Raw genomic sequence first — 23,808 nt, 5'->3', positions numbered from 1 at the left:
TATTTAAAAAACACACACCATGCCATTAGTTGAAATAACACTGTAGCATCCCCAGCACTGTTTGATTTATCCAGCTGTTACCTGTTACTGTAAGACGTTTCAAGGATTTGTTGTCTGTTTCTATGGTAACAAGGCCCAGGGTGCCTTGAAAGAAGGGTCTTTACAAATAGTAAACATAGTCTTTATACACTTACAAAGCAAAGGTTGTCAGGGAGAACTGGCTCGCATTCTTGTATGGTCAGTGACGATTAAGACAAATAAACAAGCCTTTATAGAGTTTCGGATCATCCAGAGTAGGCAGGAGGATTCACCATCCTTTTTCTAACCAAACACTGTAGGTAATATTAAATGATATATTCAGTGGCAGCTTTAAGAATCTGTTCTGTATTCAAAGACCATTTGAGTACAAACAGAAGTAACTGTATTGATGGCTGCGCATGTGTTGCAGTATTACACACCACAGTACAGTTACCTCTGTTTGCCTTGTGGGGCCACTGACATGTGCAGTTAATTACCTTGTAAAGTATGAAGTGGATTTATGTAACGGTAGGAATGATGGTCATGATGACCTTTTCCACATCCAAATAGAGGTTAATAATAACCACACACCATTTTACGACTGTCGCTAGGAGGTTCTCAACCAAAACAAAGACAACAAAAGATGTGGTTTGGTGCCACCATGAAATGGCTCAGGATCATGGGACTCTTTTTGACTTCACTGTTAAACAACCACCACAGCTGACAAAATCTATGTGATGTAACTGATATGTGAGGTAAGTTATAACAACAGGCATCCAAATGAAACATACTGTTACCTTGAAAAAATTACGTATTTCTCTGGGTTTGAACATAGTTGGAAACATTTGGGCTAATGTAAGTAACTCAACAAATATAAAACAATGGTCTAATGATCTTTAGGTCTAGTCTAATGCCACATTGGTATTTACATTAAGGTACACAAAAAGTCTGAATAATGATATTTAGTGAGTCTTGAAGGTATACGAAAAGAGTAACTAATTGTTAGGTAATTAGAATTTTATGAGCCTATTGGGTAACTACTCAGATTAAGATAGTAGTAACTAATGATTATGTAATCAGTATTTAGTGAGTCTATTTGGTAACTACTCAGTATCATGTTTCACATTACTTAAAGGTGCACAGTAAGAGTTATTAGTGAATCACTAATTAGTAATTAATGAGTCATTACTTACTTTTGTCCCAATTGGTAGATGTTTTATAGTTAATCGGGGACAGCTCATGAAGAAAGTGGTCAGTATGTCGATTATGAACTAATCATGACTTAATGATTCAATAATTTTGTATATTCCAGTCTGTTCCCTAGTAAATCATCATTATCTACTAAACAGTCCTTGCATCACAGTTATTCAGGAATTACCATTAACAATTCATTAATTATCAAGTCGTTCCTGACTAATTCTTCACTTGCTCCTCAGTAATGACTCACATGTTTGTGTTCCTTATTTTAAGTATTACCCAGAGCGGTTAAATATGATATCATTGAAGGGGGTCTGTTTATGATTTGTTTATGTTTGTTTGTATGGTATCAGCACAGATTGTATCACCACATCCTGTTAAAACTGAAGATATCTTGATTTACAGCATAACTACTGTGTGAATTTGTTCATGTTTTTAGAGTTAGTTTAGAGTCATTTAAGGTAATATTGTAATGCTGGTGATATTCATTGTTACTGTTAAAAATTGAGTTCATGTAGTCCACGTTTGATGTGTGCAGTAACCCAGATCAAGGCACAGCACTATTGATACAATTTCTGTGAATTTCCTCCGGCAGCGGGTTCACTGAGGACATTCATCTCAAAGACCAGCACGCTGCTCACAACTCAGTAAAGAGTTATCATATTATTTTGGCAAAATAAAAATCTGACACTTGACTGAGCTCTCAAACAATCTTTAGTGCATCCATTGTCAAAATGCCAAGGATCTCTCAAAATCAAAGATTGATCAACCCCTCAGCCAACAGGAACCTCTTTGAAGCATCCTTTTAATTTACTGTGTCAGAAAAGCCTACCGGTAACTGTCAGTGCCTGCGTCTCACTCCCAGGGAGTGATGAGAAAAAGTAAAACTTATAATTACTCTTTCTGTCACTTTTTTACGATAAATGTTTAAGTTACCATCCACACAAAACAATAAATAGCTTGCATAAAGGCTGTTATTTCCCCCCACTCAGACTTTGAGCCCTCTTAACAATTTATTCACCATTTCAGCCAAACAGTGTAACTACAAAAATACTTTTCCTTTTCTTTTAAAAAAGATGAAATATTTTCTCTGCTATGTAATTCTCCTCTCTGTATTTCGAGAGATACTGACCTAAAAAGGTTGATCAAAGACTGTTGGAACTCCACAGCCTGCAGCAACCAATAAATTGGTCCATTCGATGTTTTGCACTGACAAATTATTCTCCAGAGTACTAACATTCTTGGTAGCAACTCAATTAGCAAGAGACAGATGTAGCAAGAATTCACATTTATGTTTCATAGACCTTTCAATATTTTATTATTTCAGTGCATGTTGGCATGGGCCCTTTTATGTCACAGAAATGATAACTATTTGCTAATTCTCACATAAAGTGATAGTTGTTTTGGTGCGTGCTGCAGATTTGTGGGGAAACGACGCTCCCTTTAGGCTTTTAACACGATGTTGGAATGGCCTTGAGCGTCCACATGCTTTAAAGTGGCTGTTAAAAGCCAATATTTCACATTGTTGCCGAGGGGAGACTGATCCCGCTCGCTGTCAATGTAAAGAGAAATGTCGACAAAGGAAAGCGGGAAAAAAAATCATACCTACGAGAAAAATCACATATTAATGTAAGCCTTCGTGAAGTTTATATATTTAAACTTTATGAGCTCAGTTCGTTTTTTTAGTCCATGTGACATGATAGTTGTCTTAACTGACTGAAATCCACTCCTTTTGTTGCCGTTATTTTGAGCAAATAGTTGAATGGTTGTTTTTTGATTAATCTCGTAATGGTCTGGTTAGAAAAGACTGTGTTGAAAATGCTCATTAATTAATTGCCTGCTGAAATCACTGTTGTCTTAAAAAAAAAAACAATGATTTGCCATCTACCTGATCTTCTTTGCACAAGGGAATATAGACTGTCATTAATATGCATGGGTCCCTCTTGTCTATGTTTGGGCGTTTGGTATTAACCCTCAGACACGCTTGTGACCTTTTGCACGAAACCATATGGTTAACAGTGAGCGATCTCCCTGCTGTTCAAGCATCATTTACCTCAGAAAGACACAGAATCAGTGAGCTTCACAGCACAACTCAACTAAGATGGGTAAAAGCATTTCAGCATTCGGTTCAGTTCATTGACGGGAAAAAAAACATTCAGATTAAAATGAATTATAGCTTGTTTATATTTTTTATGTATTGAACATTAAATGTGGCTCTTTTTTCATAGTGGACATTAATTCTTCAGTGTGTTTCGCATGTTTACCCGTGGATTACAGAGCATCAACAGTATAAATATATGATTATACTCATGTTTTGAAAATCAAACATTGGGGATTACCACCTTATGTCACAGGAATTTGAATCCAGGTATGACGTACTGAAAATGCGTCTCCATGCACCTACGAATAATGCCAGCATTTCTCTCTAAACACGCCGAGCCTCTTCTTCGCATGTGGCGGCAAGCAACAAAACACATGGTGCTCTCTCTGTTATGCAAATATGAAATGGAACCAGAGCACAATAGCAGCTTTATAGTCTCACTGTACATTTGCTCAGAACATCTGAGAATACCAGGCGGCATAATTAACTGCCAATGAAATGTTCCCTCGAGTCAGTCGTCTGCTTTATTAACAAAGTAATGCAGTTATTTTTAATTGGCCGTTTCATCGTCAACCAAATTAGATAAAATGACATGGGGCGCATTTCTGAAGAATAGGGGTGTTTATTATTGTCTTGCTCACCTTTGTATCTCTAACAACGTATGGTCAAGAGAAATTATATTATATTATGTTTCTTATCAAATGTAAAAAGATTTAGGATGTGGACTAGAAATGTGCAAGCCAGTATTATTTTAGTGTATAACCTGTTTGTGGGCATGCAAACGTGTTATTATGACATGCTGTATATCATGTAAACACAGGTGTTCATTGTGAAGTGTATTATAAAAAAAGAATGTAGGTAACACTTTATAATAACCGTCATTAAAAGATGATACCTTGTTAATAGTTGATAGTGACTGATCTGTTATCAAACAATTAAATGTTTCATAAACCATTTATTAAGCAATTTGAAATATTTATAAACATCAGTTGCAACGTCAAATAATGTTTATAGTCAAATTACACAATTAAACCAATCACAATGGATTGTAAACATCAGGTGTAACTTTTCAATGGACAATTGCTTAATAAATCATTTATAAAGCATTTCATTGTTTGTTTACAGTGGCACTATTTATCACTGACTAATGAAGGTAATTATAAAGTGTTACCAAAATATAGACAAGTTTATTTTTGTCTATGCTGTATTGAGATGTTTATTATACATTTATATCAGAATTCATGTAAATGACATTTTTCAGTATTCTACATGATATTACAAGCATGTATTTGGGCACATTTCATAATAAGAGCATGTAGGAGCAAAAGTGAAAAGACCATGATTAATGTGTTCACCACTTACTATCGTTACTTGCTTGTCTGTGAGAGATTTCAAAGAGATGCTGCTGTATTGGACACATTCTTGTTATGTGTTTTATGTAGTATAACTATCTGTAACTTTGTAAAGTCACTCAGAAATGATGTAGTGTTACAACAGTTGCAGTGCTCATCACAGTTTGAGCCGGAGCTGAAACTGTATAATAATTTGGATCAAAGTAAAAGTAAAAAAAAAAAAAAAAAATCGAAAGCGGGAGGTGCCCTTTGTGGCACCACATGGAAATTTCTCGCAGCATAGCTTGAAGAAGACAACCACGGGGGTTGACGAGCGGTTGTGAGGACATCAAACACTTCTGCCTCCTATTGAAGAAGTACCAGAGATTTTTTTTGGTGAGCGGGCTTGTCTTTTCTGCTGGCAGAGATTACAGAATTGGTGTTGTGCTTAGCAGCGGGGAGGCACCAGTGGAAAACTATACCTGGATGGCTGTCCTAACCACAGACCTCTCCCAGAATGGATCATTAGCATTGTGCCAAAGATGGATGGCAACTTTCTGCACGACTTGCTGGCCGCCAGTGCAAGAGCAGGGCGCAGGCTCTCCTCTGGTCCCTTGGCCTGCCTGCTGACCTGCTCCTGGGTCTTAGTTAACATTCAGGGGGCCCTGACCTGAAAAGCAGGCTTGGCAGCAACACCAAGGTCCCATCCTCCCCAAAGAAATTAGAGGTGGTAATCTTTCAGGAACAACTTGCTAACCTTCCCAGACCATGTAAATGTAATAGATGCAGCTGATTGCTTCTGTTTTGCGGGCCCTCTGTGTCCTCTTGTCACCGGCCGTGGCAGGTCGCGTCCAATTTATGTGCGTTTGACAGCTCAGAGGTGACAAATGATGGCTGGAGCTAAAAGAAGGTTACATTTAAACACAGCACAGGTCAATGGGGTAGTCGGCTGAATGCTAAATCATTGTCAGGGAAACTAATGATACAACATTATAAGACAACAGAGCAGGGGTAAAAGATGAAGTGCAGGATGTCATGCTGATATTATAATCGACCAGTGTCTGTTTCAACCACACATTCATCTTGATTTTGCATAGACATTCACATATACCCGTGACTTCTGAATGGAAACACTGAGGAATCCCACACAAATCGCTATTTATGATGCGGGATCCTTTTGTTTGCAACAAGAATATCACAACATTGCCATTCCTGGATACGTTATCAGAGTGATGCCAGAGAAAAATAACGGCCATTTATAGCCGTATACTATTGGGACTATTCCAGTTCTGCAGTAATTAAAGCACAAAATACACTTTGTTAAGCATTGGAAACAAATATTTAATCCTCTATGTCTAAGATCTGTTACACCTGCTGTAGCAATTTCAAAAACACACAGGAAGTCTGAATAACAAACACAGAAAGAGCCCGGGAACCGAAGCACGAGTTGTGGCATCTTGACAAGTCTTTAAGTAATTCTTACAAGAACAAACACCCCTAGGCTCACTTGCTTCATTGCTTAAGTCAAAACAGAGAGTACATACAGCCACTAGGCTGCCACGGAAATCCAATAAGTAGTGCCCACTCTTTTAATAAAGAAAGTGAAGTGATTAAATGGTCGACACTGAGGAAAATATGAGCTTTTAGGTAGTCTGAGAGGATGTAAACTCATTATGTATCTGCTCATTTGGCTGTCAATAAACATACCAATATCCCCTCATGGATCAATAAACGATTTCTGATTCTGGAAAGATTCTTAATTAATTGGATTTATTGTTTAGATTCATATATTGTTAATCCTTGTGCAATTTTGCTTACATTACATGACAGCACACCACAAATGTATTTCGTATTTGTATGATTTATTTCTTTTTATTACACGGAAAAGACAGTGTGGCAGCTAATAATAACCATTAGTACAACCTAACTCCATGTAGCTGGAGGTTATGTGGACACGGAGTGTCCAGGAAGCTCAAGGACGGCTCACACTCCCAGATTAAACAACATTCACTCTCTGTCAAATGCTTAGCTCCCAAAACTGCCAAGCCAGAGGAAAATGAGCCCCCACACGACCCTCGCTGTGGATGACAGGATAAAACACAAGACAGTTGTGCCTGAAGGAGACCCGGGATAACGAAATAATCTTTAATCTCTGTCCCTTCAAGGCACTTCCAACACCTGTTATTCTTGATGGCATTGTGAGAGAGGGCAGCGCGCAGATTCATTTTAAGCCTGGTAATTATTGCACTAATTATTCACTTCGGTGTGGGGTGATTACCAGTCCTCGTTCAGGTGAATACTCGTCCGCTTGCACACCAGCTGAGGCCAGAGCAGCTCGGTGGAACAGTTGTTCCACTCCTTTTTCCCTTGCAGATATTTGACCTCTTGTCATGTTTGCAATCTGTACTTTGGGAGGGGGAGGGAGAAAAACAGGCAGAAACTTTTAATTGCTCAACAGCAGCAGGAGTGAAAAGCACAGGTTTGGCCATCTGTTCGGCCCACATCATCTCTTTAGCAAAGAAACTTCCCGTTTAAACAGGTTGCTTGCTTTCCACTAGCCAGCGTGATGGATCTATTGGGAGTTGTTGCCATGCCATCCCACGTAATGATGAGACATTATTTCTCTTAAATTAATGAGTACCCATAGTATTTCTCCTCCTTTTCTCCCCCTAATCAATAATTAATGACTCAAGATATATTCTTTTCATTTAATGGGGTGCATTTATAATCACAGCTTGGGGGCTCGAAAGCCTTTAAGACAAATATCTCTGCTCTTTGACTAGATTTAATTCAATTAGTAGAAATACAACATCAAATACTATGCCTCCATTAACAGATCTTTCATGTTAAAAATGAGTATCATGAATATATAATAATATATCTGTGGTCATATGAAAACAATTATTCTCTGGTGCTGTGGAGATGTAAAAAAAAAAAAAAGAAGCTGCATAAGTAATTTCCCTGCATTGTTCAGGTAGTAGTAGATCTGACTGAAATTAAGTCTGGACTGTGACGTTCACATCAACACACACTGTTTTAATATGAATTGGCACCACGTAGAACCCACTTAAATGTGTAGCAAAATGATCGGATGATAAATATAGTATTTAGCCAAAGGATCATTGGCAGTGACAACATTTTACCCTGTAGGTTTTGGTGGGACATGTCTTAGTTCTGGTAGCTAATCATCATGGCCTAAAGAACAAGGTTGGCAATATTCTATATCAGTGTTATTTTCAGTAAATCCCTTAAAAGACTGAAACCACTGGTGTGTTATTTCATCTCCCAATATGTCCCTGTCTGTGGCCCTTTCAATTTTTAAAACAGAACCTGTGAGGCATGAGCACACAAAAAGCTCCAGGCAAACTTCTAGACCTAGACTAATTTGCAAAAATACATGTATTGGTGATGTTTGAATGTGAGACCTTCATCTGGCAAATAGTTTGTAACAATGAGAAGCCATCTTGAAAAGGGAGTGGACAAAAGACAAACATGTCTTTCGGATATGAAAGTAAAGATTATTACTGGAATTACTGGACCTAGAGAGTAAAACTAGCATAGATATACAGTGTTATAGGAATAAAGGTTTCCAAAATCTTTCACAAAAATAACTTAATTCATGTTAAGTGAACACTGAAAGTCCATCAGGCTGAAGTGAAGGAAAAGGAAAATTAAAAAAGAGCTCCAATAGATAAAAACAATTATTTATTTCATAATAAATACCAGGTCTCAAAAAATAGGTCATCAATGTATTAATATAGGAAATAACAATATAGGAAATAACAATAATAAAAACAAATGTCTCCAACCTGTTTATTGAAAGATAAGTGGATGCCTATTTGAGTGGATTCTGTTAACTTGTGTAGATGAACCTAACATGTACCATATATATGTATGTATGTATGTGTGTGTGTGTGTGTGTGTGTGTGTGTGTATATATATATATATTTTTTATATATATATATATATATATATATATATATATATAAACAAGAGCAAAAACCCCTGTCTGTGGGTCTCAGCCAAGATGATTGATTGAACTAAATGTAAAAAAGAAAAAAAAGCATCATGAATATTAACTTAGTTTCACCTACAGATTTGTTTATGACACCAGAATTGAATCAAAATAAACAAAAATGCTAATGATAATAAATGAAGATTTCAGCCATTGCAACAATGAGCTTCATAATTGTGTTTTTAATACATATATGAGGTTTTGGCTGTGGATAGTCCTTGTTTGAATACAGTCATTGTTGCACACAATCTAAGACAGAGATGAAGAGGTTATGTAAAGATTTGGATTTACACTGGTTCCAGGAATTGGAGCATAAAACATCCACAGGTAAAAGAACGTTGCATATGTGGAAGAGAGTGTGACAGCACGAGGAGAGTTTTAGCTAGAGCCCACAACATTTTTCCTTTTTAAAAACACCATAATAATTGACTTAAATCACAGCAAATGACCAACTGATTTCATCCAACAGTTATTTGGATGTTGATTCTGTATGAGGCTTTGACAGTTAAAGAGTTGAGTGTTAGAGATATATCCAGATGACTTTGCATCCAAAAGAATATATTTAAAGCAGATAAATCCCTTCCTGTGATGCAAATACTGCCATCAGAATACTGTGGTATTGTATATGACGTTCAAGCTTAAAGAGAAATGCAGGATATTGTTGTTTAAATTGTTGGTGTATACTCTAAATATCTGTGTATCCCAAAAAACACACAACACATTCACCTATTGCTAACCTTGAAGAAACTTAACAGCAAAGAAATTCATTTTAAAGTTAGAAAAAAAAGCGAAAAGAAATGTAATTCTTTGCCAGGCCTCCGAAAAGGTCATGTTTCACCATCTCTGGAAGCACCGCTGAAATACAAATTCTCTGTAACGCTGTGTCTGCTGATTGCTTTACTCTCTAGGCAATGTCAATTTTGCGAAAGTACTTGCAGATTAAGTCGGCAGGACGTCAAGGGCCCTTGTAGAAGCTGCTGTCTTGTCTTAGCGAAGGGTCCGAAAGCCCTTGTCTATTACCGGAGACACCCCAAGGACAGATGTTTTAGGCTTAGGGGGGTGATGGAGAATAATAGCACATTAGATTCCTAATGTCTCTCGGATGCAGGACTCGGGGGAGACAGAACTCCTGGGTAATCCAAATTCATCTCTCTCTTTCTCTCTCCCTCATTTCCTCCTGTCTTTCTTCTCTTCCTTCGCTCTAACCTGACTTGGGTCCTCGCTGCCTCTTGAGGTGCCGAATCCTAGCCTCGAGCTACAAGCTGCACAGTCCATTCATCAAGCGTGACCCTCTCCGGTGAGGGACGGGACGCTGTGGACTAATGAACCCAGTGCGTAGTGTGAACGTATGTGTGTCATATCTCTGTACACAAGGGGAGGGAATCTTTACTTATTACTGGCGACCACAACACATACAACCCACCTGCATCGCGTTTCAGTACAAAGGGAAGAGTTCACCTCTGTCTGCTGAGCTTGTCCTTGTGACGGCTGTAAATTTATCCCACTGAACACCACAACAAAAGGTTTCAATATCAGTTAACAACAGCGTTTCTGTGTGGAAAAAAAGTACCTGCTGGGGACTCAAGTTTTTGTCATTCGATCTTTCACCAACTTTCCCCCTGCAAGGGCTAGTAGTAAATATATTGCCTTAAAACTAATATGTAATGAACAGCACTGTGGTCGCATTCCCCTCTGGAGCTTTTTATTGCCATACATCATATGTAAAGTGGGGATAAAGGGATTTTCATTTTTTTGTCCCAGCGTGAATGCTCAGTGTACTAAACACATGCTCGTGATATGAAATCCCTGCCCCCCCCCCACTTTATCACCAGCGTGGAGCCCCCACCCCCATCTCCAACCCCAGGCCAAGGGTACACCTTGATGAGTGAAGAGGGAGGCTAATTCAGTCCTCAGGCTTAATTAATCCTATGTCTTATTTGATGAATGACTCCCAAATTGTGCTGTAATAGTGGTATTTTTTTTTTTTTTTTTTTTTTTTGTGGAGGGAGCTCGCAGCTCGCCCGGCGTGTTGACACGAAGCTAGGAGAAAGTCAAAGTCGGGACTTCCGAGAGTCTCGACTTGGGGCTTTGTTTGCAAAGTTGCCGTCCTCTGTGGACAGTTTAAGCCCTGTCCTCTGACGTCAGGCCGGCTGCGGAGAGTGATGGTGCGCTGCAGGGAACATGTGTTTATGGATTTCTCCTCGCTAAGATCACGATAGGAGTCCTGCCGCCTTTGTCTCACGCTGGGTTCGTCAGTTTTGACAAACATGATTTGTTGTCTGTAAATACCCAGAGTGCCCTTCTTTCTGTTTTACATGAATATTTGCCTCAGGGGGGCAACACATTACAATGATAAATCCTATGTTTGACTTTCTAATGAGAGGTGCCTTAACTATTGAAAACCAACAGTTTTTCTTTATAATGGATCTAAGTGTGATACCAAATTGTTCAGTTATTTTAACAAGGTTATAGCTGGATGTATGAGGCACCTGAGGTATGCCATATGTCTGACTTTAAACTAAATATAGAACACTATTGAGCATTTTTACTGTTTATGGGCAGACTCCCAGCGCAACTAATATCAAACATAATTATTGTACACTATTGTTTTTTTACCCCCGTGTTGTAAATGTGCCTTCGTCCATATGACATCAGTCTGCCCACAGATTCAGGTCTCCTGCTTTTGCCCCGTTTAATATGAATCCTTTTGTCACAAAGGCCTCTGCTTTGCGTATGCATTGTCCTAACAGAGGTAGCACTTAAAACTAACGATGTCATAAATTTTTCGGGCTAATGTGGCAGGCGGAAAGGGAGCCTCGGCGGGCGGGGTGAGGGTCTGGTGATTTGAGAGGATGGGATGATGAGATTTGGTGGCCTAGCCCAAGCAATGAACTTGATTAAACTAATCTCATCTCTATCAAAGCATCACTCGGATCCCCCTTGTCCCATTATTCATGGCAATGGGATAATTACAGTGAGATGCACGGGGCCAGACAGACAGCGCTGTGACACAGGCCCTCAGACCCTGGGCTATGCCTCCACTACTATGTGGCCTGTTCATTTTAAACACAGATTAATTATGGTCAATGGGATGGTTCACATCTGTCACTCTTGGTGAGAAAAATGGAAATGATTGCCCTCAAGATGATAGAGGATGTATATTAAGTCATCTGCTGGTTGGCGGTTCAATAGAGATGGATATGATCAGCATTTTAATGTTGACATCAGCACTATAGGAGTGACAGGATAATGTGGAACGAACTGCAGCAGCAGAAGTGATAATATCAATGTTTACAGTCATTGTGCTAGAAAACCCACACACGCTGTCTCTCAAACCAAAGTATACGGAGATAATGACATCTGACTCTAGTGTTTACCAGCTCAGTCATCAGAGTCAAATGTTGGCATTGTACCTCCATGTCACGGATATGTTGAATTTGTATGTTTTAGATGCATCATATCAACATTTCTTCAGCTGGGTGAGACAGCTACCACGTGAGAGACCACTGTCCCAGACTGTGTTTCGACATTTGCAAGTATGAAACCACTGAATGTTACATTAAGACATTAATTTGAGCGTGAAACCGCTGGATATTTTTAGTTTTCTCAAGTGGTTATTTTTGTTTACATTATGTAAAACAGCACGTCCTGCTTTGAAAAGACAAAACATTTTATCATTTTAATTCAATTTCAACCTTTACTTGGAATCATTTTTGACCCCGAGCGTGCAGAATACAGTAATATCCATGTTTATGCTGCTAAAGCTTGCTTCAATATATTAAACAAAAAAATCTGGTGATTCTACTTACAAATATTTTCCTTTTCAAGTAAAATGTTTTTTAATTAATAACACATAAATAATGGAGTAATGCAATATTTATGTAATCAACTCAGAGGTGTTTGTGGTGCAGCGTTAACGCCTACATACTTCAGTGGTTTATACTGTGTGCAATCTTTTCGGGCACTTACACTCGCTTCTGAGTGCCTTTTTTATTTTATTTTATTTTTTATTCATGGAGGCTGTATTCAAATAAAAAAGAAAAAAAACAAGCCAGACCTTTTTCCTTCAGTTCAAAATAAATATAACCTTGCAGCTTAATTGCACAGAGTGTGTTTTAACAGGTTTGTGTCTTTATGTTAACTTTTGTTTTGATGGTTGCGACAAACACATTCATTTTTGTTCAGCAAAGCAGTAAAAGGTGATTTCTGTATGGGCCTGTCGGCTCGTTGGGTTGCCCCAGTGCTCACACACACAGACACACACACACACACACACACACACACACACACACACACACACACACACACACACACACACAATCCCACATACACACCCCAAGGGACTACTGGGGGACAACAGGGAATGAGGAACAGACACGAGCGATAGACACCCAGCCGGCGTAATTATCTCCTGGAGTGGTGTATGTAGTCAGTGAGCTCTGCTCCGCCGCGGTCAGAGCTGTGTGGCCCTCAGTGCTCGTCTGCAGGTTGTTTTTACCACCACAATGATTGGGGCTTCTTCTCACATACGCCCCAAGGATGTTTTTCTCCAGTTCAGCCTTTTCTACTCAGTCCCCCAGGGCTAACATCAAGTCACTGGCAACTGACCATACCACTTGAAACTAACAAGATTATTTGGTTGCACAGCGTACCAGCTTTCATTTCCTGTCTCTTATTTTTTGAAGTGTCTGTTACCTGACACGACATCGTTCTGCTGTTAGAATACAGATCAAACGCTGCTCCGTAAGAAGATGTGACTGTAAACTAAAGGTTTATTATGATATACAGGCCGTGCCCAGATGTGTGCAGACATGTTTATTTTCTTCTTCGGGGGTTTATGTGTTGAATTAAAAGTGCATATTAATTAACACCCCTCTCTTTGTGCAGTAATTCTTTACATTTGGATGTGGTCCAATGCAGTAAACGGGCACTCAGATGCAAATGTTTATTGCTGTGTTGTTTGTAATAGTCACCTTTCATTGAACCAGCATTTTACATGCTCTGACACAACAGTTATAGATTGCAAATGAGGAATATTTTAAGTCTAAATGCAGGAAGTGAAACATGATGGAAAGCTGTACTTTTGATACAGCCGTGGTCTTGTTTGTTCTTATCTTATCTATTACTCAGCACGTATATATATATATATATATATATATATATATATATATATATATATATATATATATATATATATATATATATATATATATATATATATATATATATATATATATATATATATATATATATATATATATATATATATATACGTATATATGCACACATTATACTTATAAAACGGCATGTCTGTGTTTCCCAAAAATGGAAGTTTGGAAAAAGTTCAGGCTCCAGAAAAATGACGAGCTTGTTGATGTTGATCTCTTTAGTTGGAGAATTGCTTTTTCTGACTTTTTCTGATTTTCAGACAAAACAATTCTCCTTCAATCTTTATTTACATTTTTTTTTTACAGCATAAATGATGCTGTAGTCAACAGAGTTGTGGACATACATATGAAAAGACAGCTACAAGGTTCATATTGCACTTCTCGCTTATCTTTGTTAGTGTTTATATAGTCCGCAAGGAACCTCATGTTCATGACTTAAATTCATCTGATATCACTGTTTGATGTTTCCATTTTGAAATGGTGATGAAGAAAATGAGGGAAGCTGGGAAGTTGAGTGGTGAAACTCAATACTCCCTCGCGGTTTTGCAAAACTTTGTGATAGGATTGGTAATAAACTGAAGCTTGACATGAGAGAGTAACAAAAATACTGATGTCAGATGGCTCCAAACATTAGGTGTGTGAGAAATAGGTCACACAACTTCTTCTTTGTTTGTGAAAACTCCATAGATGAGCTGTTGCAGATAAGTGCATGTGTCCTTTCCAACAATACTGAACTCAGTGTTTTACTTATCTAAACAGTAAGTTTATTGTGTTACTATATACCAGAACTGTGACACCTTGGAGAGTGAGTGGAGGGGTATTCAGTTGGTTTCAGTCTGCAGTCTCACAGCCAGATGCCACTAAATCTGACACAGTAGACTTTTAAACATTAATGCATCAATAATGACAATTAAATATATTTATATATGGTGTATATTCATAGAACGCTCTCAAAAGATCCTTTCTGCATAGTATGGAACTTTACTCTTGATACCCGAAGTACATTTTAAGACAATACTTTTGTGTTTGTCCTTCAGTAAAATTTTCATTTTCATTTTGGACACCGGTATTACACCTTTTACTTATTTCACTGCCTCTAAGTTCATATTTATGCTTTTTCACTTACACTAAATCCCAGACAAACCCTCACTGGTCCATCTCTGGCACAAGTACAAGTATAAAGTTTCCAAATTCACATCACATCGTTTCAAAAACAACAACCTCACATGCAGTAGACATTATTTGCTTCACTGAAGACCCTGCATGATGAACACTACTCCAGCTATGACGGCACATATGCTTTTTTGTTTTTTTGTTTTTTTTTTGGGCTGCGTGTGCTTTAGAGATAGATTTTTTACTTGGATCACGTCTTAAGTAAATCAATATGTCTTTCAAGCATGGCCATTAACAGCAGTGTCCTTTCATTCCCTTTTTTCCTCCATCAAACCACACTAATCCTGATTTACACAGTTTAAAACCTTGGCCACATCCCTTACCTTCCAAGGAGATAGGGTAATTAAATTGGTACTTTTTACAAGTCGTACTCAATAAATCTGAATAAATTAACAAGGCATTACTAAGACTGCTACATTAAATTTGCATAGTGTGTTTAATGAATATGCAACTGCAAGTGAAAAGGTCTGCTACTGTGAACTCTTGAAATTAGCATAACTACTTCCAGCGTGTTTCTTAAATAATGCTCTCATTTGCACATCACTGAGTTGGCTAATTCTAACTTCAGTCAGTGTAGCCTCATAATTAAGACTCTTGCTTTAATTTTTAATGAAGTTTATGTTACATCAATCCTGACAGTAATGAGAGGGACATGGAAACAAAAAGGCTGCTAATAATTAAATTCACCAACCAGTTTGAGGCGTAGTAATTCCTGAGGAGAAATTACATGACTAATTATTAATTTGATATTCATACCATTCTGTGAGCATACACACACACATAACGGCCCGTCCTGGTGCCAGTTGTGCTGAAATGCAAAATGCCTTTTTCACTGCCCCCATGACTGTGAGGTCTCACATGGATTTTTAGTGCGCAATTAATCATGTTGACACTCACGATTAAAAGCTTTTTATTGGTGCCGATTTATTAGGCTATATTACCTGAGTTGGTTTAACGCCTGTTGAAGTCTGTCAGTGAGATGGGGACATAAACAGAGTAATGATTGAATAACAGCGCTGATTCGGGTGGGCAGTTCGGAACTGGAGCTGACTTTCAGCACTTTGTTTTAAACCGAGAAAATGTTTTTTAAAACAAGTCCATCGTTCCCTCCTAGACAGGGCTGTTAACTTTCAACATTAAGAACTTTGCTCAAATATTAAAAGACTATTTATGTACAGAATTACATGACTAACAACTTATGGAAAACTTTCTACAACAAGAAGGCAAGACAACAACACCAGTCCAAGAGTATCTCGATGAAGAAACAGAGTTCAGACCTTTATTTTCAGAGGGTCAAGTGCAGTATGTTATTCATCAGAGTAAATAACCAGATTTTGATTGCCTTTTTCTTTTTTACCCTTTTAAATATTTTCATTATCTCCAACCTGTTGTTCCACTTGTCCAGGTTGCAGCGGTACACAGATTTAAAGTACTGGGATCTGAAACTTGACTGTTACCCTGTGCACATTTGAATTTCTACAGTATTGCATTCTACTGCATCTTATATATTTCAAGTTTATATCAAGTTTCATGTCTGTCAGGACATGATACTGTAATATTGTGTGTGTTTGTTAAACCAAAGGAAAAACAAACCCTTTCATTTTGTTGTAAACTATGAGATTTTCTAAGATCTCACAAAAAAAAGCAATTTGGTAATTTCACTGTTAAACAATTTATGATAATTTTGTTACAGTTGGAAATTAGCAAATGGATCAATGTGTGTAATCAGCATTTGTTGATAAAGATCAAAATGCAGAAAATTGTGATGTGATTCATTTTATTTCATAGGAAGGTTTGCATGTTCTCTTCGAAAGTGCGAGTAGAGTCCGTGTAAGATTTTCTCCCTGAATGAGTGAACAGCTGCAGCATGTGAAGGTTGTAGTTCAGTGTCAACAATGGACGATGATGCATTTTGTCACATTCCATAATACCAAACCTACATTAGCATGGAATTAAAATGTTTCATCTCAAAATCAGTCATTTATTTATTGAAATCAGTATACAGAAAAAATATAAATACAGTATATACAGCATCTGCCAGCTGTATGATAACAACAACCTTTCGTAGAGAAAGCAGACACATTTCCACCAGAGCTCTGAATTTAATGTTGATATTAAAACACGAAATCAACATGGAACAAGTTTACTGACTCATTACCATCTGTTACCATCTGAACCCGGTTTAGTCTGTGATTTAGAGACGAAGACAGAAAGACAGAGCAGTTTTTTATTCTCGTCTTTGTGAAACAGAGATAGTTTTGATCAAAATGCTTCTGCATGCAGATCTTCCCATCTTAGTTGTCACGACAACTGGTCGTTCTGCTGAAAGTTAATTATTTGGGATTGTAATAGCTTTGGTTTAGGCAGGGGAACTGAACATTTCCCCAGCTGATAAGACTGCTAATACTCTGTCTGTGCCTACAGTAGCTGTGACCGGGAAGGATTTTTTCCTGGCATGCAGCTTCCACTTGACATTTCATGGGATTCTTTCTCGTGCTTTTTCCATCAGTGCATTGTAATGGCGCAAAACCTCAACTCTAGATTAAACTTGTTTGATAGAAACGTAATTGCATTCGCCTGTGTGTGTGTGTGTGTGCGCTCTGTGTGTATTTCCCATCTATAATTCAAATGCTTTGTCTCGTCTGGAGTACTCGCTCCTGAACAGGTCAGAGTCAACAACATTATTTTCAAGTGTGGACCCTCGAGGGTCTAGTAATCAACATCACAGTTCATCAGCTCTATTACCACTATCCTTCAAAAGAAAGGAATCTTCTCGTATATCGGCTACAACGCGGCTTCAAGAACTCTTAATCAACAGGATTTCAGACACGTAAATACATATTTTTCTCTAGATATTAGCCATGCTTTCCACGGTCCTTGGCCGTCAGCTAGGGGTTGCATCCCCTCACTGACAGTGTCAAAGCAGCGTGGTGGAATATTGATGCCAAGTCGCCACTGTGCCCCGCCGTGTGAGCATACTTTTTATAGAGGCACAAATATTCAAGCCTCACCTTAATTAATATGACAAAAATCCTTCTGCGGGGTTGTTTCCTGTGCCCTTTTGATTAGCCGTGGATTAACAGGACCTTTTTATGTTTTCCTCGCTGCGCCCATGTTTCCAGCGCAGGTTAGCTCCCCTATTACTAAACAAATGAATTAGTGCCTGGAAATGTGTCATGCACATTACCTTTCAGCAGGAGGCACATTGAGCTGGTCAAGCATAAAGGAGCAGCGCGAGGCGTGCCGTGCCACACTGCTTGTTTGCGTTTCTCTTTAAAGCTCTTTGTGATTTACCGTGGGGCTTGTTTATGCTTAGCAATGCAAATCTGGGCCTTACAGCGGCATATATCACACACCAATTAAAATCTATCAATAGAAGTGCCACTTGGTGATTGGTCATTGTGTTAATCCCGCAAAAGGACCCACCACTGCTTTGGTAGGCGGCAGTGCTGTCTTGTAAAATACAAATACTAAGTGACATTAAAACACAGGATGGCGCCTCTTCTCCAGAATAAAAGCCACCTAGGAGATGTAGGTCAGAATTCATCTAATTTGTCTCTCTTTCACTTTGACAGCCGGATGTCCACACACGCAAACTTTTTCTGTTGGCATTTTTTTTTTGTGTAGTCTTTTCATTCCGTTACCTTCCCTGTGGGTGTCACCGGCATCAAGCCGTGTGTTTTTGTTTACGTGTGCGTGGTAAACACTCCTGTATTGTTATTGTGTATTGTGCTGTTTCTGGTCTTTGGCTCTGTTAGCCGATCCTTGGAGACCAGGCATTTCCCCGATGTATAAGATGAAAGACAGAGCAAAATGCCCCTCGTTTGGTCCCAGTTGGTTAAGTGTGTTCTGATCACTGCCAAGGTCTTGGATGAACATGAGCCACACACAAAGGACCGTGCCTTCCAACCACACAGGCTCACAATAAAAAAGGGATTTGCCTCGGTTAGACGTCTTACACGCTAACCCCCAAAGGAGAGACGTGTTGGCGGTGTTGCCGAGGACGAACAACAATGTCAACTTCTCTCTGAACTGATCCCGGAGTTCAAAGCTTCCCCCCCCCCCCACCTCGCTATCCCCACATCCTACAAACTTGTAATTCATTTGTGGCAAACAGTCAGAGCTAAACAGAAAATGATTGTTAATTAATTAAGCAATAATACACAAGAGGGAGTGCTTTACTGTCATTATTGGCATGACCGATACACCTTTGAGTGTAATATTGCAGTCATACAACGGTTACCAACAAAATAGAAGGTATAATCAAAATGTGGGAGTCTGAGTAAGAACTGGAAAACATTTAGACAAGTCAGTTGACCCTTGAGGCGCTGATCACACAGAGATTTTTATGCTACAGGTGCATCCGCTTTAAAAACACTTTGGAAGAGCCTGCTGTGGACAAAACAGCATGTTGCGCCTGTGGAGCAGGGCTGTGTGCACATTCAACCACTATGTGTAATTAACGGCAAAAGCGACCTAACTCCGGAACGTGCGCCAAAAAAACGTGAGTAAACATATTTCAACCTCTGGCTGAAAAGTGCAACACACAGTGCAGGAGTTTTGCCGTGAGGTGTTTTGCAATACTGGAAAACAACAGTTTAGCATAATGTACCATTCTATCAGCCTATAAGGTAATGAATCGTCTAGTGTACTACTCCAGCAAGTAGGCCGACCCGTATTAAAGACCCGACAACAGAGAGACTATTTCTAATCTCTGCCAAGTCAGCCAGCCAACTTTAGCTAACACTAAGGCTGTATAGAGACTGTGAGATTTCAGATCCATGAATACTAACGCAAAACCTACTCAGCTAGCTCAGTCTTATATATACAGTCAAGCCCGAAATTATTCTTACCCTTGGCAAAATTTGACTTAAACTTTTATTCATCCAGCAAGTTTTTTCTTGATTGGAAATGACACAGGCGTCTCTCAGAAGATAATAAGCTAACCGCTAACCATTTTGTCACCACTTTTGCTGTGTGTTTTGGGTTGTTGTCGTGCTGAAATGTCCACTGGTGCCCAAGGCCAAGTTTCTCTGCAGACTGCCTGATGTTGTTGTTACAAATCTTGTTGTATTGCTCTATTTTCATGGTGCCGTTTACTGTGATTACGTTCCCTGGTCCACTGGCTGAAAAACATCTCCAAAGCATTAGGTTCTCACCACCCTGTTTGACAGTGGGGATGGTGTTCTTAGAGTTGAAGGCTTCTCCTTTTTTACGCCAAATGAAGGATGTATCATTGTGACCAAACAATTCCATTTTTGTTTCACCTCTCTCACTGTCTTCCTGGCCAGCACAGGTGTCACTTTTGGCTTTCGACCACGTCCTCTGAGATTTCGCATAATGCGGGACGTCTTGTATTTTTTAATAATACTTTGTACTGTAGCCACTGGAACTTGCAACATTTAGATATGGTCTTATAGCCCTTTCCTGACTTGTGAGCAGCCACGATGCGCAGCCGCAGGTCCTCAGTGAGCTCCTTTGTCTTAGCCATGACTGCCCACAAGCTGACTGCAGAGAGCTGCTGCTTTTCACCTGTTGAGTTGATTAAAACAGCTGTTCCCAGTGAATCAGGGTAATTGGGATGCTTTAGAACAGCCTGGACTATTTGGAATGGTATAGAACTTTGGATATTCCCATAGACTGTGACAGTTTGCAAAGGGTAGGAATAATTTTGGACATGCCACCTTTTGTTCAAATGTAAATAGAAGCTGAGAAATATTTTTTTCCACAATGATGCCTCTTGTACATCGTCTCATTGTCTTCTGGGAGAAGCCTGTGTCATTTCTGGTCAAAAAAAACTTGCTGTAAGTAAGTTTAAGTCAAATTCTCCAGGGGTATGAATACTTTCGGGCTTGACTGTATATACAAATATTTCAATAATTTTTCCATGGACAATCGAATGAACTTCAAATGAAGGCTTTCTCTAAGCAAGCGGCGTTGTGTATCCCTTACTGCACAGGGACGTATTATAATTATATTCATGAAAGAAAGTTGATTTTAAACGACAAAGACCACTTCAGTTCAAGGCAAGTTCCAAAAATGTTTAATTACATGCCAGAGTGATATTTTTAGTGGTGTGCTGTCATGCTGATGTGGTCACTTTCAACCAGATTGTTTTGTCAGAAACCCCAATAATAACCACTTCCCCGCAATGGAAAGGAAAGGTGAAAGGTTAAACCTACAACATTGACCTCAGGAGGATGTGATTTCACTTAAAGTGACCCAAAGTATTGATCCATTTCTGCTCTTCAGTCAATATGTCAAATGTCATCCGGTTGTGTGGTACATCAGTTAAAAAAGACACCCCACCCTTCTGAACTTGGTATTTTCTCTTCCTCATTGTGCAGCTGCACAGATGATCCATCACAAAGCCATCCACCTCATTTTCATCCTCTGTGAAAAGGTAACTCTTTGTGTCTGATTGAACTATGTTAATTCATACTCTTTTCCTGCATAATAGCCCTTTAATCTTCCTGCTTCACGGTGAAAGTTCACTCTTTCCGTCGAGTTTGTTGTTAATATATTATAACCTCACATTGCATTATTCTCTCATTTTCTACAATATATACAGTAAGTGAGAATTTCCATGATTGTAGCTCATGTGGAACCAGTTCATTATACAGTCATACATAGTGTAGCAGTGAAGGGCTCCCGCATTTTCTTCTCAATATTGAAATGGACTCATGTTGTTATTCTGTTTTTTATCCTCTCATCTCTCGCCCCATTTACATTTTTCCCTCTGTCTCACCATCTTGCCGCGCCACTTTCCTCTTGCTCTTTTGCTCCTTCCTCTCCACATCTGTCAGCTGGCTAAGTATCATGTGTAGTTTAACGGGATGATTTGTTGTCTCCGAGTCATCTGTCACCAAAAAAAGAAAAAAGGCTAAATGATGAAATGAGAGCCCGAGCCGCACTGTCTTGTCTGTAATGAATTATGCAGGGAGGGGTCATGGAGGGAGGGAGCGGGGGGCCCTGTGTTTTGGTTACAGTCCACAGCACAAACACGGACCTCAGGTAGTACACTCATCAGTCCTGCTGTTTCTCACCATATGGAGTCAATGAACTGGGACAGCCCTCCCACACACACACACATACACGCACACACACACACACACACACACACACACACACACACACACACACACACACACACACACACACACACACACACACACACACACACACACAGACACTTCACATGCACACACTCACGTGCCTGCAGACACAAATTCATAGTAATACAACAGATAGATGGGTAGATGTGTTTTTTTATATCTATACTGTGCACAAATTGTCACATTGACCCCTTCAAAATAAAATCATAGATAGATAGATAGATAGATAGATAGATAGATAGATGGATAGATGGATAGATAGCATTACACAGTAACTGAAAAAGAGTACAGAGCTTGCCACCATCTGATGGTGACAGAGTGAAACTGCTGCAAACACAGTAAAAAAGTATATCCCACAATTATAATAAAGTAAAATAACATAAACATTTAAATTAATCAAAAATAAAAACGTGAAAATAAAGAAATTATTTTTTTTTAAAAATCCCTTGGTGTCCTGGATTAAAAAAGAGCCTTACTGGTCAACATTTCTTCCCTTCTTCATCTCTTTTTGTGTCTAATTAGAAGAAACCCTTCACAGGCGAATTAAAATCACAAGTTCCAGCCTCTGTATAAATTGAGATATCTGTTACAGATGATGTGCCGTATAATGGATGCCTAATTTATGTAATTAGACCATTAAGCATAATCTGAGCATATGCTGTGAATGCCCTGAGGTCTGGTGCCAGGTACTCCCTCTGATGTCACCCAGACACAACTAACTAATGGAGCGGGCTGCTCTGCCTGCACCATAATCCCACTGTTTGTTAGAATAAATTGAAAATAACATTCAAAATAATCACCATATCGTAGATTTATATTAGTGGTCGTGTTTGCAAATACAGAAATGATTGTGATTTTATTTTTCTGTCTTAAAAAAAATAAATAAATAAATAAATCCTATTCAAGGGGGGCATCGTGATGAAGATGGCCTTTAAGTAGTGTGAGTGTCCCGTCATATAGGCTGCATCTCCCATCGAGGAGGGTGCAGTAAGAGTCCTCTCTGTCTGCTAATTAATTGTCATTCTGCTGAATATTCATACCTTATCATCAGCGCGTCCTTAATTGCACCGTAAAACATCTCTGGGGGGCGGGGGGGGGCTGAAATCACCACGGACTTAATTAGCAGCGCGGGCCTATTGGCTGGGTTGGAGAGTTTTTTCTTCGCAGCAGCAGTGCATGCGCCGCAACGCGGAGGCTGCAGCAGGTATAGATGTGGGGGAAAAAAACCAAAACATATCCCCCTGTTAGTCTGCGGGCCTGGTCACGATAAATCTGCGTGACGGAGAGATCGCAAATCATTGTTTTGTGGTGATTTTCACCCATAATTCGGGAGGGATTATGCGTGTTTGTTAAACCTCGGGCAACGATTTGTCTGCCTGTAAAAAAAACAAAAAAACAAAAAAACAAAAAAAACAAAACAAAACAAAACAAACATGTATTAAAAGGGTCCAAAAAATGTAGACCAACATTCAGAATAATAAAAATAAATTAAAAAAATAAGAATAAAAGTTGTTCTTCCACGTCCAATCATTTTAATTCACTAACTTTAATCTCACTCCCCTCCTGCGTAAAAAAAGCCCCCACATCTTTAAATTCCTCTTAATGGTTCCCTGAAAGCCAGATTTTTCTTTCTCTCCCCCCTCCTCTCTCTCCCTCTCTCCCTCCCTCTCTCCCTCCGCAGGTCTGGGTG

The 23,808-nt window shown here is 39.0% G+C and overlaps 1 protein-coding gene across 5 annotated transcripts in view; it reads left to right on the top strand.

Annotated features, from left to right (window-relative positions):
* foxb1a (forkhead box B1a) overlaps nucleotides 1-23,808 on the top strand; it is a 55,567-nt gene that overhangs the window by 6,086 nt on the left and 25,673 nt on the right. Inside the window, exons 3-4 of one of the 5 annotated variants that reach the window (XR_005076710.1) lie at nucleotides 630-773; nucleotides 1,811-2,196. The exons of the other annotated variants lie outside the window; for them this stretch is intronic. The gene's annotated coding sequence lies outside the window, so the exon portion shown is untranslated. Of the gene's footprint in view, nucleotides 1-629; nucleotides 774-1,810; nucleotides 2,197-23,808 lie in introns of those variants that run through there. 5 annotated transcript variants of the gene reach the window in all.

Source organism: Acanthopagrus latus, chromosome 8 (genome assembly GCF_904848185.1).
Source record: "Acanthopagrus latus isolate v.2019 chromosome 8, fAcaLat1.1, whole genome shotgun sequence".
Classification (NCBI taxonomy): domain Eukaryota; kingdom Metazoa; phylum Chordata; class Actinopteri; order Spariformes; family Sparidae; genus Acanthopagrus; species Acanthopagrus latus.
The sequence above is the reverse complement of the archived record's forward strand: the minus strand, read 5'-3'. Positions and strand labels throughout refer to the sequence as shown.